Here is a 17,347-nt window from a genome sequence, read left to right on the forward strand (position 1 = left end):
ATGGGATATTTTATTTAATTTTGTTTTCAGATAGTTCATTGTTTGTGTATAGAAACACAACAGATTTATGTAGGTTGATTTTGTATCCTGAAACTTTAGGATAGTTTATTAGGTCTAAGGGTTTTTTGAAGTCTGGAATTTGCTCTATACTGTACTACTCTATACAAGATAATGCCATCAGCACACAGAGACAATTTTACTTCTTCCTTTCTGATTCAGATGTCCTTTTTTTTTTCTTGTGCCTAATTACTCTAGCTAAGACTTCCAGTAGTATTCCAAACAAGAGTGGTAACAGCCTTTATTATTTATTGCTGTGGGCCTTTATGATGTTGAGGTATGTTCCTTCTATACCCAATTTTTTGAGAGTTTTTATCATGGAAGGATGTTGAATTTTGTTAAATGCTTTTTCTGCATCTATTGGAGTGATCGTATGATTATTGTCTTTCTATTAATGTAGTGTATCACGTTTATTGATTTGCATATGTTGAACCATCCTTGCCTTCCAGGGATAAATCTCCCTTGATCATGATGTATGATCCTTTTAATGTGCTCTTGAACTCAGTTTACAAATATTTTATTGAGAATTTTTACATCTATATTCATTAAGGACATTTACCTGTAGTTTTCTTGTGATATCCTTATCTGGCTTTGGCATCAGGGTAATGCTAGCCTTGTAAAATGAGTTTAGGGGTGTTCTCTCCTCTTCAGTTTTTCTGAAGAGTTTGAGAAGAATTGGCATTAATTTTTAACGCGTTTAGCAAAATTCACCTGTGAAGCCATCTGGTCCTAGGCTTTTCGTTGTTGGAGGGGATTTAAATGCTGATCCAATCTCCTTACTTGTTATTGGTCTGTTCAGATTTTCTATTTCTTCATGATTCAGACTTGGTAGGTTGTATATTTCTAGGAATTTATCCATTTCTTCTAGGTTGTCCAATTTGTTGGCATATAACTGTTCATAATACTCTCTTATGATCCTTTGTATTTCTGTGGTATCAGTTGTAATGTCTCCTTTTTCATTCTGATTTTATTTGAGTCTTCTCTCTTTTTTCTTGGTAAGTCTAGCTAAAAGTTTGTCAGTTTTGTTTATCTTTTCAAAAACCCAACCTTAGTTTGATTAAAATTTTCTATTTTTTTCTAGTCTCTATTTCATTTATTTCTACTTTATTTTCTTCCTTCTACTAATTTTGGGCTTAGTTTGTTCTCATTTTTATAGTTCCTTGAGGTATAAAGTTAAGTTTGCTTGAGAGCTTTCTTTTTTCTAAATGTAAGTATTTATTGCTATAAACATTCCTCTTAGCACTGCTTTTGCTGGATCCCATAGGTTTGGGTATGTTGAGTTCTTATTTTCATTTGCTTCAATATATTTTTGACTTCCCTTTTAATTTCAACTTTGACCTATTTGTTGTTCAGAAGTGTGTTGTTTCATTTCCACATATTTGTAAATTTTCCAGTTTTCCTCCTGTTATCGATTATCCCCCCCGCCACATGTTTTTGATGTCACAATATACATTTTTATATTATGTATCCAGTAACAAATTACTGTAGCTATAAGTTATCTTTAGTTCTTTTGTCTTTCAACCTTTATACTAGACCTAAGTGGTTAACACATTACCATATTACAGTATTAGAGTATTCTGAATCTGGTAATTCAGATGTGTGTTGTTATTTCTGTATGTTGTCATGTTTCTAGTTGGCAGTCTTTCATTTCAACATTTCTTGTAAGGCAGGTCTAGTGTTAATGAACTCTCTCAGGTTTTGTTTGTTTGCAAAAGTCGTTATCTTGCGTTCACTTCTCAAGGACAATTTTGTTGAGTATTCTTTGTTGGCAGTTTCTTTCTTTTTATTTTTTTTTTTGCGGTACACGGGCCTCTCACTGTTGTGGCCTCTCCCGTTGCGGAGCACAGGCTCCGGACGTGCAGGCTCAGCGGCCATGGCTCACGAGCCCAGCTGCTCCGCGGCACGTGGGATCCTCCCGGACCGGGGCACGAACCCGTGTCCCCTGCATCGGCAGGCGGACTCTCAACCACTGCGCCACCAGGGAAGCCCAGGCAGTTTATTTCTTTTAGCACTTAGAATATCATCCCATTCTCTCCTGCTCTGCAAAGTCTCTGATAAGAAGTCTGCTGAGAGCCAAGTGCAGAGGTGTGCACTGGCGCCAGCCCCAGGGGGGCATGGTAGCTCATTGGCTCAGGCCACTGGGGTCCACAGAATTGACTTGGTAAGCACTACAAGAGGTCTTAAGAGGCTGCAAGGAGTCTTAAGAGGTTGTTTCGCTCCCCAGCAGCATCTCCAGGTCCAGCAGCTAGGGACCAGGGCAAGTACGGGTAGTGACCAGAGCCAGTGATACACACACACTTGGCTGTGGGGGACCAGCTGTAGGCACCTGTGTAGTGGCAGGGGGGTTGGTTGCAAATGTACACGTAGTCGTGGGGGCCAAGGCAGGCAGCAAGGGCCGGGGCCAGTTACTGGTGCACTGGCAGCTGCGGAGGCCCCGGCTATTGGCGTGCGTGACTGTGGCTGCTGGCTCTTGTCACGGGCACACGGCAGTAGAAGGTGGTGATGGAGGTTGGGCCCGGAGCATGCAGGTGCACTGGCTGCCTGTGAGCATAGTGCAAGCATGTGACGGAAAGACAAGGCCAGATCTGGGCCCACCAGCAGCTGCAGGGGCTCTGACTTCGGGCGTGCTTTTCCCTGTCTCACCGTCTGCCCCCCATGCGTGCGCATGACAGTGAAGTCTGGTGATGGATTGCATGCGAATGCACAGCTAGAGGGGCTAGCCTTGAGCACGCACACAGTGGTACTGGTCGGTCTCTGGGATCCAGGCTGGTGTCTTGTATTCTGGCAGCCAGAGAGGCCTGCAGTGGCTGTCGGTGTGGCTCCGGGGCTCTGGCAGGATTTGGGGGGTGATGAGCAGGGAGAGATTCAGGTAGCTGGTGTCAGCAAACAGGAACACCTGTGGGACGACAGCCAGTGAAGTCTGCAGGAGGTCCATGGTGGCCATGCTGGCGGTTGGTTACTTCAGTGGTGAAAACTGTTGGGTTTATTAGCAAAGCAGGTCACCGAGAACGAGGATCACGCCCACTGGGTGGCTGCCACCGGTAGCCCCTGCTTTGCTCCCTTGTTCCTAGCCGTCTCTAGTTGTCTCAGCTCTGTGTTCCCTGGGCGGGGTGAAACCAAAGCAGAACCTTCATGGGGTGATCTGAAGGGCTGGGGAAAATGGTAGCTCACCTCACTCTTCCTTCCCCTATGAAGGCAACTCTTTGTAGCTTGGTGTGGGCAACGGTCAGCCATGAGAGCAGGCTGCAGACATGCCAGGCATGCCGCCGCTGCTCGAAGGGACTGTCCCTACTTGTTCCCCTCCTTGTTCCATTCCATGGGAGATAAATCACCAGGGCCCAGAGATCAGAAAGAATGTAAACTGAGACAAGCAAAGCTGTCTCCCCGCTGCACATGCAGGTTATTTTTGATGATTCTGGCTTTATGGCTTTTCTCCCAGGGAAGTTAACCTTGAGCCCAGACAGTCTGTAGATAATATAAACCACCGTCTGGCAGCCTTCCTTTTTCTAGTCTATATAATCTGCAACTGTAGCGCCATAAAATTTGCCTTGCAACCATCAGTTGTCTTGGTCCTTCTGACCCCATCCGTCGGTGCTACTTCAGTTCCTTACCCCTTCCCTTCTGACCCTGGGCGGTGAGATCCCCTTTCTCCAGCTGGTCCGCGGCAGCTTGGGTGTTCCCCTCCTTGTGCTAAGAGCTGCCACCTTGTGTGTTTGTGCATGTGGGGGAGTGCAGGGGGGAAGCAACAAAGCAGACAAAACGAAGCTGTCTTCCTTCCCTTTTGGGGTGGTTATTCTCAGGGGTTTTGTTCCACTGTTTTGCTGTTCCGTTTTCTTAAGTGGACTCCAGAGCTCCTCCAGATCTGTTTTTGTTCACTGATATCCATCCTGATCTCTGTGAGGGTGCAGAGGCTGGAGCCTCCTCTGCTGCCATCTTGGTGACATGACTCCCCCATCTACCGCAAGCCCCCTTGTGCTCTATCTCTGGATCTGATCAAGGTGGTCTTAGCATAAACTGGAAACTTTTAAAAAATTAATTAACCAATTTATTTGTTAATTTCTAGCTTTACCTCATCTGGCCCTGATGCGTGATAAATACTACTTCCCTGCTTTCAGGATTCTGGCTTCTCTCTATCGGAATTTCTTCTCCTGGCTTCATCCAGTCCCTCAGGTTTTCTGTAGCCTTGGGTGAGCCATTCAGACACCTATACCCAACTATCTCACAAAAAGGTCCTTTGCCAACCCCTCAAGTTCCCCATTCTGGTCCTGTTACAATGATCCTTCAATTTTCCAGTGCTCATCAACCAGTTTTCTTTGTGAGAATGAGCACCTCATACAATATGAGTGACTCCTACCATTTCAGAAAATGCACTGTAGGGAATGCTGTTGTCAGTTTAAAATAAAACATGAATAATGAAGTTTCTAGGCTTCTTTCCCCAACATTCCTAGGCTTGGTCTTTTAGTGTTGTGACTATCATGACCAGAGATTTTATCCAATTACTTTCAATAAAGCCCAAGCCCTCCGTTAATGCAGGAGTAGAATTCATAACTACCTACCCTGTGTGGGGCCTCTAGGTTATGGGCTCATTGTTATACCACTCCAAAAATAGACCAAGAGTCCTGGACACATCTCTTGTCACATTTCAAGTCATTAGGGATATTGTGACTTTGGGAGAAGTCCTGGCCATGATTAAGGCTGTATCTCTTAACTTTTTTTTTTTTTTCCCTAAACTTGATTTCCCAAGGGACTCAGATCAAAATAGAAGAGCTCCCTTTCTGAGGCTAAATCTTATTTGTCATGGAAATGTACTTGGAAAGTTTTAGCCATGGAAAGACAGGAAGAGGAGATGTTTCATGGTTTATCTATGGTCAGGTCTAAGCGATGACTCAGCCTTGTAGAAGGGGAATGACTTGCTGTGGCTGGAATCACCCCTGTTAACTTTTAACCCCAAAGTTTGATCAAAACCTTTTACTTATTAGGTAGTACAGATATGGATCTCTGTGTTTAAAACCCAGGGCCTCTTGACTAACAAGACAGAGAAAATTAAGCAAATGTGATGATAAGAAAAATTAGAAGATAAGGTGACATTTACCCTCAGATTAGATTTAGTCTGAAAGGAGCCACCTGTGATCAGCTAATTTGAGGAACGGCTTCTGGCTCTCCACAAACTTACAGAATCCTTGACTTTCTCCGTCTTTCTCTGTGGCCCGAGGAGAAGCAATGATGTATCCCCAAAAGAAATATGGCAGTTGTGTCCCCAGGTGTGGCCCTCCTCCATTTGGACCTGGTCTCTCTGATAAGTGGTGTTGATCTCTCCCTCCTGTGTGCCCGCACTGGACCTGGATCCTTGTCACACTCTTCTGGGATTATTTGTTCCCATGTCTCTTTCTCAGACCGGACTGTGAGAACCTCAAGAGCATCAAAACTTCTCTATCTCCAGCACCAAGTATAGTACCCAGAGTTTTGATATTCAGTGTTAACTGAGAAAATGAAAAGGCCTCCAAAGGGGACCAGAATTAAGAGATTCTCTCCCATGCCATGGGTGAATTAGAGAGTAGAGAAGACTATCGGAAGAAACCAGATTCCCCACAGAAATAACTAAGACTTAAGCTAGAACCATCACAAATAAGTATAAATAAAAAACCTGAAGAGGACCTGGACTCCAGGGAATGCAGCTAGGATACAAACACGGGGCCCCAACCAGAAAGTCTCCCAGAGACAGGATTTCATAGGGCCTTGCTGGCAAATAGAGAACCTTGTAAAGCTGACTTTATAAGAATGTAGATTGAGGCTAATGGAGCAGAATCACTTATACTCCAAGCCTGGAAGCTCATGATACCTTTTTGTGTATTATTATTACTTTCTCTTTTGGTTCTGGAAATAGTGATAAATACTGCATGAGCAAGGCTTCAGTAAAGATCTTTAACAGGGTCAAAATGATCCTGGGCAAACTGTACTTTCTAACATGTATCCAGTCAGGAAGAATAAAGGCTGTTCTCTGAATGAGGCACTGAGTCCATCTTAGGCTCGTAACAACACTACCCTCTGTGGAAGTGTTTTTGGGGTTGACTGAAGTTGGAAGCTGAACACTGCCACTTATTAGCTATGTGATTATGTCAAGCCATTTAACCTCTCTTTGCCTCTGTTCCCTATTTGAAAATTTGGCATGACAAAAACTTGCCTGGAAGAGTGGTTCTGAGGCATAAATGTGAAAATGTATGTGAATGTCCTTAGCTGTGACCTGGTCCATGATAGGTGCTCAGTAAACAGATTCCAACTCCACAGATCCAGAGAACTGGTCCCGGAATAGAGTACAGTGGGTGACAAATGGCAGAGGTCATGACCTCACTCCCAGGTGTAACTGGAAGCTGATTTCTTTTTTTATTTTATTTTATTTATTTATTTTTTAACATCTTTATTGGAGTATAATTGCTTTACAATGGTGTGTTAGTTTCTGCTTTGCAACAAAATGAATCAGTTATATATATACATATGTTCCCATATCTCTTCCCTCTTGCGTCTCCCTCCCTCCCACCCTCCCTATCCCACCCCTCCAGGCGGTCACAAAGCACCGAGCTGATCTCTCTGTGCTATGCGGCTGCTTCCCACTAGCTATCTACCTTACGTTTGGTAGTGTATATATGTCCATGCCTCTCTCTCGCTTTGTCACAGCTTACCCTTCCCCCTCCCCATATCCTCAGGTCCATTCTCTAGTAGGTCTGTGTCTTTATTCCTGTCTTACCCCTAGGTTCTTCATGACATTTTTTTCCTTAAATTCCATATATATGTGTTAGCATACAGTATTTGTTTTTCTCTTTCTGACTTACTTCACTGTATGACAGATTCTAGGTCCATCCACCTCATTACAAATAGCTCAATTTCGTTTCTTTTTTTGGCTGAGTAATATTCCATTGTATATATGTGCCACATCTTCTTTATCCATTCATCCGATGATGGACACTTAGGTTGTTTCCATCTCTGGGCTATTGTAAATAGAGCTGCAATGAACATTTTGGTACATGATTCTTTCTGAATTATGGTTTTCTCAGGGTATATGCCCAGTAGTGGGATTGCTGGGTCATATGGTAGTTCTACTTGTAGTTTTTTAAGGAACCTCCATACTGTTCTCCACAGTGGCTGTATCAATTTACATTCCCACCAACAGTGCAAGAAGGTTCCCTTTTCTCCACACCCTCTCCAGCATTTATTGTTTGTAGATTTTTTGATGGTGACCATTCTGACTGGTGTGAGATGATATCTCATTGTAGTTTTGATTTGCATTTCTCTAATGATTAGTGATGTTGAGCATTCTTTCATGTGTTTGTTGGCAGTCTGTATATCTTCTTTGGAGAAATGTCTATTTAGGTCTTCTGCCCATTTTTGGATTGGGTTATTTGTTTTTTTTGTTATTAAGCTGTATGAGCTGCTTATAAATTTTGGAGATTAATCCTTTGTCAGTTGCTTCATTTGCAAATATTTTCTCTCATTCTGAGGGTTATCTTTTGGTCTTGTTTATGGTTTCATTTGCTGTGCAAAAGCTTTGAAGTTTCATTAGGTCCCATTTGTTTAATTTTGTTTTTATTTCCATTTCTCTAGGAGGTGGGTAAAAGGCTCTTGCTGTGATTTATGTCATAGAGTGTCCTGCCTATATTTTCCTCTAAGAGATTGATAGTTTCTGGCCTTACATTTAGGTCTTTAATCCATTTTGAGCTTATTTTTGTGTATGGTGTTAGGCAGTGATCTAATCTCATACTTTTACATGTACCTCTCCAGTTTTCCCAGCACCACTTATTGAAGAGGCTGTCCTTTCTCCACTGTACATTCCTGCCTCCTTTATCAAAGATAAGGTGACCATATGTGCGTGGGTTTATCTCTGGGCTTTCTATCCTGTTCCATTGATCTATCTGTTTTTGTGCCAGTACCATACTGTCTTGATTACTGTAGCTTTGTAGTATAGTCTGAACTCAGGGAGGCTGATTCCTCCAGCTCCGTTTTTTGTTCTCAAGATTGCTTTGACTATTCGGGGTCTTTTGTGTTTCCATACAAATTGTGAAATTTTTTGTTCTAGTTCTGTAAAAAATGCCAGTGGTAGTTTGATAGGGATTGCATTGAATCTGTATATTGCTTTGGGTAGTAGAGTCATTTTCACAATGTTGATTCTTCCAAGAACATGGTATATCTCTCCATCTATTTGTATCATCTTTAATTTCTTTCATCAGTGTCTTACAATTTTCTGCATACAGGTCTTTTGTCTCCTTAGGTAGGTTTATTCCTAGATATTTTATTCTTTTTGTTGCAGTGGTAAATGGGAGTGTTTTCTTGATTTCACTTTCAGATTTTTCATCATTGGTGTATAGGAATGCCAGAGATTTCTGTGCATTAATTTTGTATCCTGCTACTTTACCAAATTCATTGATTAGCTCTAGTAGATTTCTGGTGGCATCTTTAGGATTCTCTATGTATAGTATCATGTCATCTGCAAACAGTGACAGCTTTACTTCTTCTTTTCTGATTTGGATTCCTTTTATTTCCTTTTCTTCTCTGATTGCTGTGGCTAAAACTTCCAAAACTATGTTGAATAAGAGTGGTGAGAGTGGGCAACCTTGTCTTGTTCCTGATCTTAGTGGAAATGCTTTCAGTTTTTCACCATTGAGGACAATGTTGGCTGTGGGTTTGTCATATATGGCCTTTATTATGTTGAGGAAAGTTCCCTCTATGCCTACTTTCTGCAGGGTTTTTATCATAAATGGGTGTTGAATTTTGTCAAAAGCTTTCTCTGCATCTATTGAGATGATCATATGGTTTTTCTCCTTCAATTTGTTAATATGGTGTATCACGTTGATTGATTTGCATATATTGAAGAATCCTTGCATTCCTGGAATAAACCCCACTTGATCATGGTGTATGATCCGTTTAATGTGCTGTTGGATTCTGTTTGCTAGTATCTTGTTGAGGATTTTTGCATCTATGTTCATCAGTGATATTGGCCTGTAGTTTTCTTTCTTTGTGACATCCTTGTCTGGTTTTGGTATCAGGGTGATGGTGGCCTCGTAGAATGAGTTTGGGAGTGTTCCTCCCTCTGCTATATTTTAGAAGAGTTTGAGAAGCATAGGTGTTAGCTCTTCTCTAAATATTTGATAGAATTCACCTGTGAAGCCATCTGGTCCTGGGCTTTTTTTGGTTGGAAGATTTTTAATCACAGTTTCAATTTCAGTGCTTATGATTGATCTGTTCATATTTTCTATTTATTCCTGATTCAGTCTTGGCAGGTTGTGCATTTCTAAGAATTTGTCCATTTCTTCCAGGTTGTCCATTTTATTGGCATAGAGTTGCTTGCAGTAATCTCTCATGATCTTTTGTATTTCTGTAGTGTCAGTTGATACTTCTCCCTTTTCATTTCTAATTCTATTGATTTGAGTCTTCTCCCTTTCTTTCTTGATGAGTCTGGCTAATGGTTTATCTATTTTGTTTATCTTCTCAAAGAACCAGCTTTTAGTTTTATTGATCTTTGCTATCATTTCCTTCATTTCTTTTTCATTTATTTCTGATCTGATTTTTATGATTTCCTTTCTTCTGCTAACTTTGGGGTTTTTTTTGTTCTTCTTTCTCTAATTGCTTTAGGTGCAAGGTTAGGTTGTTTATTCGAGATGTTTCCTGTTTCTTAAGGTAGGATTGTATTGCTATAAACTTCCCTCTTAGAACTGCTTTTGCTGCATCCCATAGATTTTGGGTCGTCGTGTCTCCATTGTCATTTGTTTCTAGGTATTTTTTTATTTCCTCTTTGATTTCTTCAGAGATCACTTTGTTATTAAGTAGTGTATTGTTTAGCCTCCATGTGTTTGTATTTTTTTACAGATCTTTTCCTGTAATTGATATCAAGTCTCATAGCGTTGTGGTCGGAAAAGATACTTGATAAAATTTCAATTTTCTTAAATTTACCGAGGCTTGATTTGTGACCCAAGGTATGATCTATCCTGGAGAATGTGCCATGAGCACTTGAGAAAAATGTGTATTCTGTTGTTTTTGGATGGAATGTCCTATAAATATCAATTAAGTCCATCATGTTTAATGTATAATTTAAAGCTTGTGTTTCCTTATTTATTTACATTTTGGATGATCTGTCCATGGGTAAAAGTGGGGTGTTAAAGTCCCCTACTATGAATGTGTGACTGTCGATTTCCCCTTTTATGGCTGTTAGTATTTGCCTTATGTATTGAGGTGCTCCTATGTTGGGTGCATAAATATTTACAATTGTTATATCTTCTTCTTGGATCGATCCCTTGATCATTATGTAGTGTCCTTCTTTGTCTCTTCTAATAGTCTTTATTTTTAAGTCTATTTTGTCTGATATGAGAATTGCTACTCCAGCTTTCTTTTGGTTTGCATTTGCATGAAATATCTTTTTCCATCCTGTTATTTTCAGTCTGTATGTGTCTCTAGGTCTGAAGTGGGTCTCTTGTAGACAGCAAATATATGGGTCTTGTTTTTGTATCCATTCAGCCAATCTGTGTCTTTTGGTGGGAGCATTTAGTCCATTTACATTTAAGGTAATTATCGATATGTATGCTCCTATTCCCATTTTCTTAATTGTTTTGGGTTTGTTATTGTAGTTCTTTTCCTTCTCTTGTGTTTCCTGCCTAGAGAAGTTCCTTTAGCAGTTGTTGTAGAGCTGGTTTTGTGGTGCTGAACTCTCTCAGCTTTTGCTTGTCTGTAAAGGTTTAATTTCTCCATCAAATCTGAATGAGATCCTTGCTGGGTAGAGTAATCTTGGTTGCAGGTTCTTCTCCTTCATCACTTTAAATATGTCCTGCCAGTCCCTTCTGGCTTGCAGAGTTTCTGCTGAAAGATCAGCTGTTAACCTTATGGGGATTCCCGTGTGTGTTATTTGTTGTTTTTCCCTTGCTGCTTTTAATATGTTTTCTTTGTATTTAATTTTTGACAGTTTGATTAATATGTGTCTTGGCGTATTTCTCCTTGGATTTATCCTGTATGGGACTCTCTGTGCTTCTTGGACTTGATTAACTATTTCCTTTCCCATATTAGGGAAGTTTTCAACTATAATCTCTTCAGATATTTTCTCAGTCCCATTCTTTTTCTCTTCTTCTTCTGGAACCCCTATAATTCGAATGTTGGTGTGTTTAATGTTGTCCCAGAGGTCTCTGAGACTGTCCTCAGTTATTTTCATTCTTTTTTCTTTATTCTGCTCTGCAGTAGTTATTTCCACTATTTTATCTTCCAGGTCACTTATCCGTTCTTCTGCCTCAGTTATTCTGCTATTGATCCCATCTAGAGTTTTTTTCATTTCATTTATTGTGTTGTTCATCGTTGCTTGTTTCATCTTTAGTTCTTCTAGGTCCTTGTTAAATGTTTCTTGCATTTTGTCTATTCTATTTCCAAGATTTTGGATCATCTTTACTATCATTATTCTGAATTCTTTTTCAGGTAGACTGCCTATTTCCTCTTCATTTGTTAGGTCTGGTGGGTTTTTATCTTGCTCCTTCATCTGCTGTGTGTTTTTCTGTCTCCTCATTTTGCTTATCTTACTGTGTTTGGGGTCTCCTTTTTGCAGGCTGTAGGTTTGTAGTTCCCGTTGTTTTTGGTGTCTGTCTCCAGTGGCTAAGGTTGGTTCAGTGGGTTATGTAGGCTTCCTGGTGGAGGGGACTAGTGCCTGTGTTCTGGTGGATGAGGCTGGATCTTGTCTTTCTGGTGGGCAGGTCCACATCTGGTGGTGTGTTTTGGGGTGTCTGTGGACTTATTATGATTTTAGGCAGCCTCTCTGCTAATGGGTGGGGTTGTGTTCCTGTCTTGCTAGTTGCTTGGCATAGGATGTCCAGCACTGTAGCTTGCTGGTCGTTGAGTGAAGCTGGGTGCTGGTGATGAGATGGAGATCTCTGGGAGATTTTCGCCATTTGATATTATGTGGAGCTGGGAGGTCTCTTGTGGACCAGTGTCCTGAAGTTGGCTCTCCTACGTCAGAGGCACAGCATTGACTCCTGGCTGCAGCACCAAGAGCCTTTCATCCACACGGCTCAGAATAAAAGGGAGAAAAAGTAGAAAGAAAGAATTAGTAGAAGTAGAAAGAAAGCAAGAAAGAAAGAAGGGAGAGAGGGAGGGAGGGAGGGAGGAAGGAAGGAAGGAGGGAAGTAAGGAAAAAAAGAAAGAAGATAAAGTAAAATAAGATAAAATATAATAAAGTTATTAAAATAAAAAAATAATTATTAAGAGAAAAAAAACGGACAGATAGAACCCTAGGACAAATGGTGGAAGCAAAGCTATACAGACAAAATCTCACACAGAAGCATACACATTCACACTCACAAAAAGAGGAAAAGGGGAAAAAATCATAAATCTTGTTCTCAAAGTTCACCTCCTTAATTTGGGGTGATTCGTTGTCTATTCAGATATTCCACAGATGCAGGGCACATCAAGTTGATTGTGGAGGTTTAACCCGCTGCTCCTGAGGCTGCTGGGAGAGATTTCCCTTTCTCTTCTTTGTTCGCACAGCTCCCTGGGCTCAGCTTTGGATTTGGCCCCGCCTCTGCGCGTAGGTCGCTGGAGGGCGTCTGTTCCTCGTTCAGACAGGACGGGGCTAAAGGAGCCGCTGATTCGGGGGCTCTGGCTCACTCAGGCCTGGGGGAGGGAGGGGCACGGAGAGCGGGGCGCGCCCACGGCGGCAGAGGCCGGCGTGACGTTGCACCATCCTGAGGCGCGCCGTGCGTTCTTCCGGGGATGTTGTCCCTGGATCCCGGGACCCTGGCTGTGGCGGGCTGCACAGGCTCCCCGGAAGGGGGGTGTGGTTAGTGACCTGTGCTCACACACAAGCTTCTTGGTGGCAGCAGCGGCGGCCTTAGCGTCTCATGCCCGTCTCTGGGGTCCGCGCTTTTAGCCGCGGCTCACGCCCGTCTCTGGAGCTCCTTTAAGCAGCGCTCTGAATCCCCTCTTCTCGCGCACCAGGAAACAAAGAGGTAAGAAAACGTCTCTTGCCTCTTCGGCAGCTCCAGACCTCCCGGACTCCCTCCCGGCCAGCCGTGGCGCAGTAACCCACTGCAGGCTGTGTACACGCCGCCAGTCCTCTCCCTGCGCCCCAACGCTCCAACAGAAGCCCGAGCCTCAGCTCGCAGCCCCGCCCGCCCTGGCGGGTGAGCAGACAAGCCTCTCAGGCTGGTGAGTGCTGGTCGGCACCGATCCTCTGCGCGGGAATCTCTCCGCTTTGCCCCGACCACCCTCGTTGCTGCGCTCTCCTACGCGGCTCCGAAGCTTTCCCCCTCCGCCACCCGCAGTCTCCACCCGCGAAGGGGCTTCTAGTGTTTGGAAACCTTTCCTCCTTCACAGCTCCCTCCCACTGGTGTAGGTCCCGTTCCTATTCTTTTGTCTCTGTTTATTCTTTTTTCTTTTGCCCTACCCAGGTACGGGGGGGTTTCTTGCCTTTGGGGAGGTCTTTGGTCTTCTGCCAGCGTTCAGTAGGTGTTCTGTAGGAGTTGTTCCACGTGTAGATGTATTTCTGGTGTATCTGTGGGGAGGAAGGTGATCTCCGCGTCTTACTCTTCCGCCATCTTCCCAGAAGCTCCCCGCAAGCTGATTTCTGTGCCTCTATGTGACCCCCAGATAAGAGACCCAGGGACCTCTAATGTCAGCTTCTTCTCTCTGTTATGCTTTCCCTTCTGTTCTCATTGTACCCCAACTCTGACTAGAGGCAAAGCATCAGTTAGGTCAAACAGCCTTCATAACATTGAAGTCAACAAACAGGGAATGATCACCAGAGGGTGGAGTGAAGGGTATGAAGGGAGGAGCGGTGAGCGCTGGAAATAACACACGAAGACTGGGCCACCTTTGATCTTAGGACCCATGTTTCAGATTGCAGAAGTTTTGGTATAGCTAATCAATTGGAAGGTTACTGTGAAAATCCTGATTTCTAGGATTTTTCTGTGAAAAATTAGAAGATGACACAAGTCAAGTTCACATTCCCTCGTGGCAAGAGTCTGTTGAAGCCAAGTAGGAGCCAACAAATGAGGTGGCCCAGCCCTTCTTGAACTTGACAGTTGCTTCCACTCCTTTTTATCTGCCCTGTATCCAGTCTGAATACTGGTTTCCTTTTGTTATCTCCATGCGTGACAGTTTCTCTTAGCTAACTGTACTATTTACACGGTAGGGAGCTAGCAGAAGAGATAAGATCAGTTTGAGTGTTAGAAAAATAATCTTGGAAGCTGAAAGATTTGTAACTGTGAGAGGGAGATAAAGTGAAAGAGAAGGATTAAAGATCAAAAGTAGAAAGATCAGCTTAGGGACTACAATAGTTTACACTAAACATCAAGAACATTCCAACCGGGCAGGAGCCCTGGAGGTGGGGAGAGGATAGATTCCGAAGATAGGTTGGGGGTAGAATTGAGGGAGCTGGTGACTGAACGTGGAGGGTGAATGAAGGAAAGGGAGAATTTCAGGGCTCAAAATAAGTCAAGGCTATGCACAGCGGTCTTTATTACAACAGTTTTTGTTTAGTAGCAGAAAAATAGAAACCAAGTGAGTGCCCATCAGAGGAAAATGGTTGAAGATACCACGGTATGTCCATGCTCTGCGACACTGTACTGCCATTGTCAGGAATAAGTCAGATCCAAACCAGCTGCCACGCAGGGGTTTCCTCTGAGTGTATTTAGGTAAAATGCACTGAGGAACATTTATGAGATGATTCCATTAATGAAAAAGCAACAACCCCCAACCTACGTATGTATGTATATGCAGAGAGGTGTGTATTCATTCGTATATACGTACGTGTGTATGTTTGATTATGATCATATGAACAAAGGAAAAAGGATGGGAATCATTATAGTAATAGAACGTGGGAGTAAGTGGACGCTGAAGGAAGTAGGAGAAAACCCCCCAAAAATAAAAAGAAACCAACTATATTATAAAACGTGATCTTTGGATTTTTAAAGAATGCATATTTTATTTTTGTCGAATTGCGTATGTGTGTGTAACCATTGAAAAGGTGCATGAAATGGATACATGGGGTCTGAGGGATTCCAGTTGATTTTAATTTCTTAGAGTTACAGATTATTTATAAAATTGGTATAAACTCCCCACAATATGTGAACCTAAAACTGCTTAACAAATGAAGTTTATTAATTTTGTAAAAACCCACAAGAGATCTCTTTTCATTGTAGACAAGCACAAATCGAGGTATACTTTTCAATCATCTCAATATTCCTCTCATTTTATATTTAAATCGTGCCATGGCTATTTCCCAGCTGGGTGAACTCAGGCCATTTACTTAATCTCTCTCTCTCCGCCTAATTTTTCTTATTTGAAAAATGGGAAAGATCATCTTAACACTGAAATGTTGTTGCTAGGATCAAATGAAAGAATATCCATGAAGTGTCTGGCCCCTGGGAGGCTCTCCTTAGATGACAGCTACTATTTTTAGTCCTTTGAGAGAATACTTTACCCCTACCCTGCTCACAAGTGTGACATGATTGATAGTTTCAGCCATGGCCTTCAGTGCCTCCTGAACCGCCAGATACTTTTCTGTCCAGTTCCAATGATAACGCTCCCTCTCCTTTGCTTTAGACTTTAATCAGTTACTTAAGGCCAAGGAAGGGATTCTGGGCCACTGGCCAGTGAGCAGGCATCAGGGCTCAGTTTCTTTCTCATCCTATTTTTAGCTGATCAGACTTCTTAGTTCAAAACTTACCATCAAATTTAAGTCATTTGCAAGCCTTCTGATCATGTTTAACAAGTAAAAGCCTTTCGAGGGGCACGTTTTTGCAAGTTTGGTAAGTTTTATTTTTGCAAGTTTTGCTCACAATGTAAAGAAAAAGATGAAACGAAGGTGGGATTTAGGTGTGATAACATTACTAAGTGCTAGGTAAGATTTACAGAGCCACCGTCCCTCCCAGCCCCATCAAAATATAATAGAAATTATTTGAACTTTGGATACAAAGAGGGTCAAATCGATTTAGAGGAATTAAAATCACCTTATATTTGTATATTTGTTTAGTGTCTCCACTCCTGGAGAAACAAGAAATACTGAGATACTTCAGGTAGAGCTGTACTGTGTCGGCACTGAAGTTGCTTAAGGTGTTTCTGTTTTATTTTTAGCTAAGAAATTCCATATAAGTTGGATAAAACTTAACAATTCAATTTGCCATGTTGTCTGTTTTATTTCTAAAATAAATCATTGATATAGGGAAAATGTATAAATAAGTGTAAAAATGCAAATCCCAATCAGTTGAAAGTTTCCCTCAAAGTTTGATTGATTCCACATAAAACCTTAGAGCAAGTCTGTCCTAGCCCCAGAGCTTTTCAAAAGGAACTACAGGGGCCCTTTTATAATGAGTTAGACTTTGGGCATTTCTTGAATTCGTTGGGGGGTTTCTTCATATTTTATTTGTATAAGAATTTTATTTATTTCTGAATAGAATTTCCTCTTTTTTTGGTCTCTAAATTACACTTTAATCTTCTTCAAACAGCAGATTACTTTAAATATTTTAGAAAATAAACCTTCAGATGTGGCCATTTCTGGGTAAAAATTCTATTCCATTTGATTTGCCATGATTAATAGAAAAACAGAAACCAACATTTACTGTTTATAATGGCTTAGGCATTGTTCTAAACAGGGTTTCTCAACCTCAGCACTACTGAAATTTTGGACCGGATGATTCTTTGTTGTTGAGGGCCGTCCTGTACATTGAATACCGTTAAACAGCATCCCTGGCCTCTACCCACTTGATGCCAATAGCACACCTCCACCAGCTGTGACAACCAAAATGTCTCTAGACGTTGTCAAATGTCCTTTGAGGGGCAGAATCACCCCAGTTAAGTACTCCCCACTGTTGCAGACACTTTCACATAGGTCATTTTATTTACTCTTTACAACAGAGACTCTGAGAGTTTACGTTATTTTCCAAAGGTCACATATTGGAGTAGTGAGTGGGGTCCTGGGATTCCAATTCCAGCTGGTATAATCCCACAGTTCCTCTTTTAGAGATCATGCTGGGAAAAAAGAACAGAAAAGAAAAAGGAGAAATCTGACTTAGCTTCAAGATTTCTTAAAGCATAAAAATTATTCTCAGTGCTATTCTCTAATAATTTCTACATCCTCAAACCTTATTCTCGTCCCCAGGATGTGCTTTTAGCTGCCACCGACCCCCAGCCCTCCCTCCCAACAAATATCTCATTTTTCCCTGAGAGATGGAAGTTGTCTAAAGTGAGTTTTTTCCAGCTTTTTTCTCTTCATCTCAAAAGTCTTCCAACACCTAACCCATCCTTTACCATACTTCTTTCTGAGCCCAACCCC

At 41.9% G+C, this 17,347-nt stretch overlaps 1 long non-coding RNA gene across 1 annotated transcript in view; it reads left to right on the plus strand.

Moving 5' to 3' along the window:
- The window catches only part of LOC137204785 (uncharacterized), a 79,572-nt gene that overhangs the window by 2,215 nt on the left and 60,010 nt on the right, over positions 1-17,347 (plus strand). The gene's annotated exons all lie outside the window — the stretch shown is intronic.

This window comes from Pseudorca crassidens, chromosome 13, assembly GCF_039906515.1.
Source record: "Pseudorca crassidens isolate mPseCra1 chromosome 13, mPseCra1.hap1, whole genome shotgun sequence".
NCBI classification, from domain to species: Eukaryota; Metazoa; Chordata; class Mammalia; order Artiodactyla; family Delphinidae; genus Pseudorca; species Pseudorca crassidens.